The sequence below is a fragment of the Chrysochloris asiatica genome, unplaced genomic scaffold (genome assembly GCF_000296735.1).
Source record: "Chrysochloris asiatica unplaced genomic scaffold, ChrAsi1.0 scaffold00013, whole genome shotgun sequence".
NCBI lineage: Eukaryota > Metazoa > Chordata > Mammalia > Afrosoricida > Chrysochloridae > Chrysochloris > Chrysochloris asiatica.
In genome coordinates, this window is record NW_006408531.1 from 18,589,607 (window position 1) to 18,603,328 (window position 13,722).

A 13,722-nucleotide genomic window follows, 5' to 3' on the forward strand; every position below is an offset into this window, starting at 1 on the left:
GATCTTCAACCATTTCAAAAGCAGCATATGACCAACAGCCAATGATACTGAAAGAAGAAGTCCAAGATGCACTGAAGTTATTGGCAAAGAATAGAACTGATAGAATGCAAATTGAAGTCTTCCAACATAATTATGCAGCACTGGAGACACTCATTTACACATGACAAGAAATTATGAAGACAGATATCTGGCCAACTGATTGGAAGAGTTCCATATATGAGCCCATTCCAAAGAAAGGTGACCAAATAGAATGTAGAAATAATAGGACAATATCATTAATATCAATGTTAGCAAAATTTTGCTAAAGATAATTCAAAAACAGCTCCCAGAGGTTCAGGTCATATTCCGAGGAACACATGTTGTTGCTAGGTACCATCAAGTGGGTACCAACTTACAGCAACTCTATGCACAACAAAATGAACCACCACCTGATGTTTGAACTCTTGATGCTGCCATTTTCCCAATGCATCCCATTGGGGGTTTTCCTCTTTTTCTCCGATGCTCTGCTTTGCCAAATATGATATCCTTCTCCAGTGACTGGTCCCTCCTGACAATATATCCGAAGTATGGGAGACAAAGTTTGGCCATCCTGGCCTCCAAGGAGCCTCTGGCTGCACATCTTCCAACACGAATCTGTTGGTTCTTTTGGCAGTCCATTGTACTTTTAATATTCTCCTCCAACACCATAACTCAAATGCATCAATTCTTCTACAGTCTTCCTTATTCACTATCCAACTTTTGCACGCATATGAGGTTACTGACTTGGGTCAGGTGTACCTTAGTCCTCAAGCTGACATCTTTACTCTCCAACACTTTAAAGAGGTCCTGTGCAGCAGATTTGCCCAATGCAATATGTCATTTGATTTCCTGAGTTTTGCTTCCATGAGTGTGGATGGTTGATCCAAGAAGAATGAAGTCCTAAGATATGCTATACAGAATTACTGTAGAACACACATATTTTGAGAAACACTAATATTTACATCCACCACTCAACTGTCATTTTGTTGTACTGTGATGGCTTGCATTTTGTTGTGATTCTGGAAGTTATGTGACTGGTATTTTACATACTAGCAGGGTCAACCATAGTGGGCAGATTTCAGACTAGGAAGGACAAACTACTTCTGAATATTTAGTCACTGTAAACCTTATGAATAACAGTGGGACAATGTCAGCACCAGATTATTGAAGGTTGAAACATCATGAAGAGTACAAGAATATTGTCAGCTATACTGCCAGAAAATGAGACCCTCAGGTTGGAAGGCACTCAGAATGTGACTGAGGAAGAGCTGCCTTCTCAAAATAGAAATGACCATGATGATGCAAATGAAGTAAAGGCCTTAGGAACTCCATTTGCTGATGGGGCAAAATTCAAAATGAAGAGAAACAGCTGTAAAAATCCATTAGTAATTGGAACATGGACTGTAAGCAGTATGACTATAAGAAAATTGGAAATTGTCAAAAATGAAATGGAACATATAAACATTGATAACCTAGACATTAGTGAGTTGAAAATGGATTGGTATTGACCATTTTGAATCTGAAAATCACATAGTTTACTATGTTGGGAATGACAAATAGAAGAGGAATGGCATGGTGTCACATTCATCATCAAAAAGATCATATTAAGAGCAGTTATGAGGTACCGTACTGTCTGTGATAGGATAATATCCATCTGCTTACAAGGAAGACTGGTTAATACCACTAATATTTAAATCTATGCAACAACCATTAAAGCCAGTGATGATGATATTGAATAATTCTACCAGCTTCTTCAGTCTGAAATTGATCCAACATGCACTCATGACTTATTGCTCATTACTGGAAATTGGAATGCAAAGGTTGGAAACAAAGAGGAAGGATCAGTAGTTGGAACATATGGCCTTGATGACAGAAACAATACTGGAGATCATATGATAGAATTTTGTAAGACCAATGAATTCTTAATTGCAAATATCTTTTTAAAACAGCATAAAAGATGATTATACACATGGACCTTACCAGATGGAATGAATACACAGAAATCCAATTGATTACACTTGTGGAATAGACCATCAACTTCTCATATGCAAATACTGACCAAAGCTGAAGAAACAAAAACAAGTCCACGAGAGCCAATATATGACTTTGAATATATCCTACCTGAATTTAGAGAATATCTGGAGAACCGATTTGAACTGTTTAGACACTAAAGACAAGTCTAGAGCAGTTGTTGGATGAGATCAAGAATGCCATACAGGAAGAAAGTAAAAGGTCATTGAGAAGACAAGAGAGAAAGAAAAAACCAAAACGGATGTCAGAAGAGTCTCTGAAACTTGCTTTCTAGCATAGAGATGCTAAAGCAAATGGAGGAAGTGAGGAGATATAAGAGCTAAACAGAAAATTTCAAATGTCAGCTTGAGAAGACAACGTCAAATATTATAGCAAAATGTGCAAAGACCTGGAGTTAAAAAAACAAAAGGGAAGACTATGCTCAGCATTTTTCAAGCTGAGGGAATTGAAGCAAAAAACAAACAAACTTGACTTGTGGTATTGATGTATTCTATGGACAAAATACTGAATGATAAAAGCATCAAAAGAAGATGGAAGGAGAACTTGCCCACTGAAAGAGGCTTCCTGTGGAGCCTTTGCAGTGTGCAAGACCTTAGGTGGAATCCTGATCCCCATCCAGAATCATCTAAGGTGGGAAATTTCCACTCAAAATGACAAGCAGAAGAGCCTGTAGCAGCTAGAGGAACAGAAGATACTTCTTGAAAGAAAGACCAGCAGGAAAAATCAAATAAAAAATGGCAGGCTGATTGACTACTACAAGTTGTTTGATGGGGAGCCATCAAGGCAAGCAATCAAGTTCCCTCAGACAAACCTCCTTCCAATACTGAAACTCAAAGGGAATACACAAGCAGGCATGTAATCTTGCTGGTGACCACGTTGGTCTACCGATAACGGGGAAGTGGAGGAAAAATATCAATGAAGCTGTGGGCTAAGTCTGACCATGTTCAATAGACTCCTGTCACCCTGGATTGAGACCTGGTTACCCAGCAGTATAGCAAAACCTGTGGGCTCCTGAGCTCATGGATAGGGACATAGCCATGGAGGACTGGAGCAGAGAGTGAAGCGTCCAGCTGATATGAAGTGAGGGGAGATACACAAGAATGCCCATACTTGCCGATAGTACCCATGTGACCTAGCTTCAATGGCTGAATGATCAGAACTCTACTAGAGAAAGAAAGAAGAGGAAAAAGTGTAATCTGTTACAGTTTGATGAAATGACTTATACTTATGGATAAGTAGCTTGAGGAAGGGGATGAATCTTTACAGCAAGAGTCACTGCCACCCTCTCTGTACAGAGGGTTGACAGGGATGGGCAACTTGGACATTGGCTATCCAAATTGGGGGGTGGGGTGGTAGCTACAAAGGCATGAAGTGACTGAGCTTAGTTTCAGAGGGTGTGGAGGAAGGCAGCGTCTCCACTGAGTGGTTTCCAACCTGTCTAGACAGGGTTGGTGAAAGGAGATGGGGATAGGACTCTTGTGGTTCAATAGTGAATAATTGGTATCAGGACTGATTACGATTGTTGCAAACGTAAAAGTAGATGTTTTGTAACAAAAGGAGGGGGGTAGTTGATCTTGCAGTCCAGGGGTGGAAGACCCTGGGACCATCAAGGGAGAAGAGCAGAATGTGGGACCCTATCCAGAGAAGCAGCAACATCAGAGATGGAGGCAGAGATGATGACAAAGAGAGATAAAGTGGCTAGGAACTCTGGACTCAGGAAAGAATAGGAGCTGTGGCTGGGGGGGCAGGGGCAGGCTTTCAGGGTATGCCTTTTGGTTGTTTGAATGGTTATATATTCCTGAGTTCTTCAGTGTAAACCGCCCCCCCCCCCAAAAAAAAAAAGAGGGAATGGGAGCAAATGCTGTTGAATGATGATGCATGGAGGGGATTGTGGTCACTATAATGAAATGAAATGTGATAGGATAAATGTAAAGCTGATGCTCTCCCATGTAAACTATCATTCGATTCACAATAAAAACTTTAAAAAAATGATGGAAGGAATACAAAGAGTCACTGTACCAAGAAAAAATGGACAAGGGATATCACTGCTGACTGAGATGGCTCTTTGGCTGAGAGCAGAAAATACCAGAAATGTGTTTACTTAGGGTTTATTGACTAAACAAAGGCTTTTTATTGCATGGATCTTGATAAACTATGGATAACTTTGTGGAGACTGATTATTCTGAAACACTTAATTGAACTCATGAGGCACCTGTACTTAGAGCAACAGATAGTTGCTCAAGCAGTAAGTACAAGGGAACACTGAATGGTTTAAAATTAGGTAAAGTGTGTGCCAGGGCTGTATTCTTTCACCATACTTATTCAGTCTGTATGCTCAGAAAATGATCTGAGAAGCGGACTATATGAAGAAGAAGTTGGTCCCAGGATTAGAGGAAGACTCATTAACAACCTGCAATATGCAGATTATACAACCTTGCTTTCTGAAAGTGAGGAGGATTTAAAATACTTATTGCTGAAGATCAAAGACCATATTCTTTGGTATAGGTTGCATCTCAATGTAAAGAAAACAAAAATCCTCACAACTGGACCAATAAATAACATCCATATAAATTGAGAAAAGACTGTGAAGTTGTCAAAGACTTAAGTTTGCTCAAATCAACCATAAACACTCATGGAAATGTAGTCAAGAAATGAAATGATGTATTGCATTACGCAAATCTGCTTCAAAAGATCTCTTTAAAGTGCTGAAGAGACCCAACCATGTTTTTATCAATAGCTTCATATCTATGTGAAAGTTGGAGAGTGAAGACGGAAGTCTGTAGAAGAACTGATGCATCTGAATTATCATGTTAGAGGAAAATATTAAAAGTATCATGGACTGACAAAAGAACAAACCAATTTGTGTTGGCAAAAGTACCTCCAGAATGCTCCTTAGAAACCAGGATGGTCAGACATTGTCTCTCATACTTTGGACACGTTATTAGGAGTGATCAGTCACTGTAGAAGGACATCATGTTTGGCAAAGTGGAGGGTCAGCGAAAAAAAGGAAGATGCCAAACTAAATGGATATGCCAATGGGCAGGATTGTGTGATTGCTACAGGAACGGGAAGTGCTTCGTTCAGTTGTACACATGGTAACTTTAGGATGGTACTGACTCCATGGCACCTAACAACAACAGCATGCATTGTCATGTTTTTACTGTATATTTCTTAGATTTGCATGGAGATTAAAACAAAACTTTTCATTTAATTTCAGAACAGTATCTAAAATCATTAGCTATATCAAATGGAAATAATAACCTTACTTAGAAGAAATGCATCATAATTTGCAACAAAATTCAAGGTTACAAATGAAATGTTTTCATTTTGAGAAGAACAATCATAGGCTGAAAGTTCTGTGGTTGGTTTTGTTCTTCTACATGCTCAAAATAAGTAATTCAAGGTTCTTTCCCCAAAAGCAGTATGAACCAACTAATCACGGAACTTAGTACAGTATCACAACTTCAAGAAATACTAGTATTGCCATGGCCCGCCCCGCTCTTTATCTATTTGTAATTGGATGATTTTCTTAGCGTTAGTTAGCCAAATTAAAATGGCCAAGCAACTTTGAAAATATTGGCACAATGCGTTTTTCACTTACTAGTTTTAGAAATTACTTAAAGCCCTGGGCTAGGTCACAGTGACATAAGGATATTTCTTGATGTTGGTTATGGCTATAAGATTTCCTCTCTTTACACTCTATCCTTTATTTCATTTGTTAGTCACCCTTGAGTCAATTTAGACTCACAGTGACCTCTATATGACAGGGGATTTTGCACCAGGGGGTTTTCTAGGTTAAGGAGCCCTGGTGGCACAGTGGTTAAAGAGCTTGGCTATTAACGGGAAGTCTGAGCCCACCAGCTTTTCTGCAGGAGAGATGATTATATAATATTCTGCTTCCATAAAGATTTACGCACTCAGCAACCCCAGGGGGCAGTTCTACTCTGTACTACGGGTTCCCTATGAGCTAGAATTGACTTGATGGCAATGGGTAATCTTTATAGGAGCAGACTATCAGGACCTTGTCCCACGGAGCTCTTGTTGTTTTTGTATTTAGGTGCCATCGAGTTGGTACTGACCCATAGCAACCTTATGCACAGCAGAACGAAACAATGAAACAATGCCTGATCCTGGGCCAACCTCACTACTGTTGCCACGCTTGAATCGATCGATGCTGCCACCTGGCCAATCCATCTCTCTGGGGGTCTTCCTCTTTTGCTCTGACCCTCCACCTTACCAAACATGATATCCTTCTCCATTGACTGGTCCCTCCTGACAATATATCTGAAGTATGAGAGATGAAGTTTGGCCACCTTGGCCTCCAAGCAGCACTCTGGCTGCACTTCTCCCAAAACGGATCTATTGGTTCTTTTGGCAGTCCATGGCACTTTCAATATTCTCATTCAACACCATAACTCAAAAGCATCAATTCTTCTACTGTCTTCCTTATTCACTGTCCAGCTTTCGCATGCATATGAGGTTATTGAAAATACCATGGTTGGGTCAGGTGCACCTTAGTCCTCAAGCTAACATCTTTGCTCTTCAACACTTTAAAAAGGTCTTGTGCAGCAGATTTGCCTAATGCAGTATGTGGTTTGATTTCTTGACTTTAGCACACAGCCTTGGCAGGTAATAGGTATCTGGTATCTTTTCATTGTTGTTGTAATGTGCCGGGGTGTTGGTTCTGACTCATTGCGACCCTGTACAGGGTTTCCAAGGCTTTATTGGAGCAGAAAGCCTCATTTTTCTCCTCTGGGACAGCTGGTAGTTTCAAACTGCTGACCTTGCAGTTTGCAGCCCAATTTGTAACCACTACGCTACCAGAGCTAGAAAATTAACTCTTTTTTACTCAATCCTAAGCACCCCCAGTGGAGTCTGCAAAGCTCTTTGAACTGTAAGGTCAGCAGTTCAAGCTCACCAGTTACTCCTTGGAAACCCTATATAGTGTCGCTATGGGTCGGAATTGACTCAACGGCACTTAACAACAAGCACTCCCAGTACATCTACGTATCTATATTCACAAAGCAGAGAGACCTATGAATCCTCACAGCACTATGGCACCTATATCTGTAAGTATGTTCATATGACTGGCATGATGTACAACATCATCATGTATATGAACAAATAGCCCACATGCTGTATCTATTTTTATTTAGCTCTCAAGCTAACAGTTCTTTTTACATTTAAAATTTTTGGCTCAAACCACCAAACTTTTGATGTGCAGCTGAGTGCATAGCAATGCAGCAATACACCACCAGGATTCCTTGCCGACTATTCATACTCAGTGTGCTTTACCTTATTGTGATTCCGAGATTCTGCACTTTTTTAAAGAAAATTGAAAGTCTATGGCAAGCTTGCATTGAGCATGTCTGTGGGTGCTATTTTTCCAACAGAATGTGCTCACTTCAGGCTTTTGTGTAGCATTTTGGCAACTCTCACAATATTTAAAATTGCTATAATACACACAATAGACTACAGTAGAGTGTAAACATAACTTTTATATGCACTGGGAACCCCCCCTCCCCAAATTCTTGTGACTCACTTTATTCTAGTATTTGCTTTATTGTGGTGGTCTGAAACCAAGCCCTCAAGGCTCAGGCATGCCTGTACTTCAAAGTAAATTCAATCTTGTCATCTAGATATGCATTGTCTCCTAGTAATTTCTTTATAATTTAAGTATAATGTCCATGAATTTTAATGATTCTTGTGAAGAGTCTGTAACTATAACTCAAAGTTAGCTTTATTTGTTGCAAAATCATATTTAATTCTCCAAATAGGCAGTGACCCAATGGTTTACATTTTCATCTTCAGAAATCTATGCTTAACTGGTATCCTGTTTAAAAATTAAACACAGAAATCCAGAAACACTTTTTGAACCACAAAATCACATACAGTGACTGCAGACAGTTGTGGTTCTACAAAAAATTTCAGAAGTTAGATTTAAACAAAAGAGTTACAGTTTAGCACTGTAGGAAAACAGTTAACTATTACCTACTGGTTTTAATCATTTGCATAGCCTATGATTTATGTTTGTCTGAATCAATATATTCATACAAAACTCAAGATTCACTAAGTGTCTTACACCTCTAAATGTCCACACAATATTTAATTTAAAAAAACAGTTTGATGAAACAAATTTATGACATTCATTCTAACAAGATTATAAAAAAAGGTTGAAAATACTCTTAGATCTTAGTAGGTGGGTCTGATGCACAAACATGTAATATGAAGAAACAAATCCATTACATGTGAGCCAATCATTTATATATTAAAAATTCTGGAAGATTCTTTCACATGATATATAGGTTTCAAACATAGAAAACATCATAAACCAGATTGGAATTGTTGATTTGGGTTCTCTCAGACCTTTTCTTTGAAGTCTTTTCTTAATCTTTATGTAGAATCAAATATTAACTCCCTCCACTTTGTACCCATCTTGAAGACATTATGGCATTCATTATTTTTAGTCTATTTCCCTCTGCTAAACTTTGGGTCCTGAGATGGCCAGTAGTGTCATATTCTATAGATCTTTGGGCTCCCATTTTCTAGCACAGAGCCTTGGCAGGTAATAGGTATCTGATATATTTTTTATTAGGTATGTGAAAATTCACTCTTTTTTACTCAATCCTAAGCACTCCCAGTACATCTATGTATCTATATTTACAAAGCAGAGATGCCTATGAATCCTGATGCTATTCCTCACATCACAATGGCACCTATATCAGAAAGTATATTTTCATATGACTTGCATGCATTCTCATATGTACAACACCATTATGTATATGAACAAATAGCCCACATGCTGTATCTGTTTTTGTTTAGCTCTCAAGTTAACAGTCCTTTTTACATTTAAAAAATTTTGGAAAACATCAATTAATAATAAATTGCAACAAATAGAAAATATATGATTATAATTTTAGTGTTCATAAATAAAGTTTTTGTGAACATAGCCCTCTCAATTCTTTGTGCTACAATAGCAGAGTTCAATAGTTACCACCAAAGTCCATATTCCTACAAAGTCTAAAATATTTACTATATGCTCCTTCACAAGAAATATTTGATGACCATGGTCTATATACAGTGACATGACTACATTTACTAGATTTTTATCAATAATTCTACATTATAACATTACAAGTGACAAAAAATTGTAAAGAAAACTTAGAATTCAATGTAAATTTGCAAATGCTATCATAAAGTTAAGACTGTGATGAATTATTCTAAGCCCGTTTAAAGAATAATGCAACCTATTTAGACAACATTAACATGATAGGCTGTTGTTATTAAGCACTCTTGAGTCAGTTTTGATTCAGAGTGACCCTGTATAGGGTTTCCAAAGAGTGGCTGGTGCAGCTAGTAGGTCCAGTGCTTATCCTGCAGTGCCACACCAAATCAACATAGTACACTGTTGTTGTTAAGCGCCATCGAGTTGGTTCCGACTCATAGTTATCCTGATAGGGATTCTAAGGAGCAGCTGGTGGGTTTGAACTGCTGACCTTGTGGTTTGCAGTCCAGTGCTGATCCTAGAGTGCCATTCCAGGATCTAAAAGTAGTATGAACTAAATGTGATTCTATCTATTTATTCACTATCTAATTGAAGATTCAATCTTCTGGTTTCCATCACAGAAAATCTAAAGTGTGATGGAATTTTCTATGTCGATGTTACTCCAAGAACTTGAGTTGAAACATTTATTAAAGTTAGTGTAAAATAAACATCGCTTGTCATATTAATAATTAAATTTAAATTGTGACTGTCTGTAGGCTATGCAAGGTTTCCTTCTGTTGTGCACAGGGTTACTATGCATTGGAATCAACTCCTAACAACACCATAGGCTGTGAGGGTGATTGGATGTCTATGTCCACATAATGCTTTAACAGCTCACACTGACTTGACTATTGTTCAGAGCTTCAAAACATTTCATTTGGGTTCAATCCCCTGCTGATAGTTTTAATTTCCACCCAGATGGAATAAACAGAATGAGAACCTACCTTTTAACAAAAACAGTAAGAATCACTGGGGATCTTGTTAAAAGGTAAATTCTGACTCAGTATATCCAGGTGGAAATTAAATTCTCAGCAGTGGGTTGAACTGTAATGAACCATTTCAAAGCTCCAATGTTGTGTGGTCAAAGTATCCACTCAATATATTGATAAGCAGTAAGAAAAAACAATATATTCTCCTCTTCGTGTGAAATTATGGGGAAGAAAATCACAGAAAATAACAGCATGAGTTGAAAGAATCTAAAGTTAGAATACTAATTCATAATAAAAATATAATAAACTATTTTTAATGAACAACCAGGGTATGTATGTTCATGTCTCCTTTTTTTGTTTGTTTTATAAAAGCAAAGGATACAGAGAGAGTGCAAACATAGAACAGCAACAGAAAGCAAACCAGAGGGGCAAATCCACACACACAGACACATGCAGTGTACCACCATCTCTCATACTTGTTGCAGAAGAGGGGGTGCTGCAACTCAGCAACCAGTCTGCAGTGTTTAAAACAGTCATGTTGTCCCCTGAGAAGAGGAACAGTATAAGCATTCATTGTCTGCATCCTGCTGAGTGTACATGAATAATCTTTAAGCTTGCACCAACTTCTGACCTTTAAGCCAAAATTTTAACTACACTGTATGACTCTGACATTTTTGCTTTTCAGGATCATTTTAGTTCAGGGAAATATATGTACATGAGGATTAGTGAGCTTCAAGGTAGTGTAATTTTATAGTGATTGGGCTTTTAAGCTTATTTTTCATACCCAATTTAAGATCACTAAATAATGTTACAATGTACAGAAGACATCACTAAATAATGTTATAAATATGTCATTTTATAATTAATTAGCTGAAGTTATGTATGTATGTTTAGAGACAAATAAATATTATAAACAAGGAAAATGTTAATCTACAAAGGGTTGGGTGTAAAACATTATTAAATACAGGCAACTTGCAATGCACATAACTTTACAAAGAAAATTTTAGATTGCACAGTTATTCTGAATTAAATGGGAAGAGGTGTATCAACTTCATAGACAATTATTAATTCTGAAGAAAATATGATGTGGCAAATTCTGGTGTGTAGTAATATGAATAGCTTGTAATTTAAAATAAATTGTATACAATATTTAATATATTGAATAAAATGAGTATATCTACAAAATATCAAAATGATTTTGAGTAACTTAAATGCAGCTTATATATGTCACATATATAGTCTTTATATATGAACATATGATGATAAAAAATCAAGTCCTACTTTCTGACATGGTGTGGTAGAATATTTAAAATAATAACTATTACCATTGCCATATGATGTGGCAGAAGTAGGGCTAATTACATGAGAATTATGTGATAAAAATCCAATTCTTATTTTAAATATATGTAAGGAATTAGGCTCTTTGAAAAGAAAATGCAGCAGATACGGATATTTTTGTATTTCCAAAATAATTTATGAAAAACCATCTTTAGAAAAAATTTGAGACAGTATTTCCTTTTGTAATTCAAAATAAACCCAAAAAGTGGTATACAATTTTTGTTTTTGTTAAGTTTGGGTGCAGATTCTCTGGCACATTCTCAAAACTTTTTGGAAAAATTACAAAGATATGAAAGGGAAACCTCACTAAAGGCCATCAAAGTATTGCTCAGGGCTAGCTATCTATTTGAATGTTTCCAGCTATAGAAGAGGAACAAATGCTTCAAGAAAATCAACAGGAAAAATAAAACAAAAACATTCACTATATGTTCCTTGCATATAATGCTGATTATGCAACTGATTATGTATATACATAGTCCTATTGTGGCATTGTGGGTCAATGTGCTAGAGATTGCTTTAATGTCATATGTTAGGTATCTGTCATTATTGGCAGATTATACGACATTACAGCAATCAATGAAATATGATTCTGGAAATCTTCTGTGTGACATTCACTATATACATATTTTTTGGTTGTAATGCTGACTGCTATTAATAAGAGAATATTTATTTATTAGAGAATTTCTTAAATGTGAAATGTAAGTAAACAATGAAATGTGATTCTGGGCATCCTCTGATGGGTGCACTCACCTCCTGTCCCATTTGTGGTGACTGATGTGCTGCCGAGATTAGATTTCTCCAGTTTGGAACTACCAGCAGTTTCACTACCTCCAACAAGCGCATGAGGACTTGCTAGGTCTTGCATTTCCATAGACCTGTTGGAGCAGGACATAAAGCAGACATTAAAATCTCAAATATAAAAACAAAGACAATTTTGATAAAAGAAAATTATACATCTCTAATATAGCCAAATATTACAAAATGTGCAAAGATCTGGAATCAGAAAACCGAAAAGGAAGAACACTCAGCATTTCTCTAGCTGGAGCAACTGAAGAAAAAAATCAAGTCTTGCCTTTAGTTTTTGAAGGATTCTTGGGGCAAATTACTGAATGATACAGAAAGCATCAAAATAAGATGGAAGGGATACACAGAATCACTGTACCAAAAGGAAATGGTTGGCATTCAACCATTTCACAAAGTAGCATATGATCAAGAGCCAATGATGCTGAAGGAGGAAGTCCAAGGTATTGAAGGAATTGGCAAATAACAAGGCACCAGGAATTGATGGAATACAAATTGAAATCTTTTAAGAAAGTGAGGCGGTACAGGAAGCACTCACTCATCTATGCCAAGAAATTTGGAAGACAACTATCTGGCCGACTGATTGGAAGAGATCCGTATTGTGCCCATTCCAAAGAGAGGTGACCCAGTGGAATGCGAAAATCATCGGACAATATCTTTGATAACCCAAGCAAGCAAAGTTTTACTAAAGGTAATACAGAAACAGCTGCAAGCATACATTGACAGAGAACTTCCAGAGGTTCAAGCTGGATGCAGAAGAGGCCGTGGAACGACGGATATCATTGTTGATATCCGATGGATCTTGCGTGAAAGCAGAGAATATCAGAAAGATGTTTACCTGTGCTTTATTGACTATGCAAAGGCTTTCGATTGTGTGGATCATGACAAGCTATGGACAACATTGTGAAGTATGAGTATTCTGGAACACTTAATTGTGCTCATGAGGAATCTGTACCTGGACCAAGAAGCAGTTGTTCAAACAGAACATTGTAACACTGAGCAGTTTAAAATTAAGAACAGTGTGCAACAGGGTTGTATTCTTTCATACTTATTCAACCTGTATGCTGAGCAAATAATCTGAGAAGCTGGGTTCTATGAAGAAAAACGTGGCATCAGGATTGGAGGAAGACTCATTAACAACCTGCAATATGCATATGATACAACCTTGCTTGCTGAAAGTGAAAAAGACTTAAAATATTTACTCATGAAGATCAAAGAGCACAGACTTCAGTATGGATTGCATCTTGATGTAAAGAAAACAAAAATCCTCACCATTGGACCAATAAACAACAGTCTTATCAATGAAGAAAAGACTGAAGTTGTAAAGGACTTCATTCTTCTTGGATCAACTATCAGCACTCATGGAAGCAGCAGGTAAGAAATCCAACAACATACTGCATTAGACAAATCTGCTGCACAAGACCTTTTGAAAGTGTTGAAGAGCAAAGATGTCAGCTTGAGGACTAAGGTGCACCTGACCCAAGCCATGGTATTTTCAATAACCTCATATGCATGTGAAAGCTGGACAGTGAATAAGGAAGACCATGGAAGAATTGATGG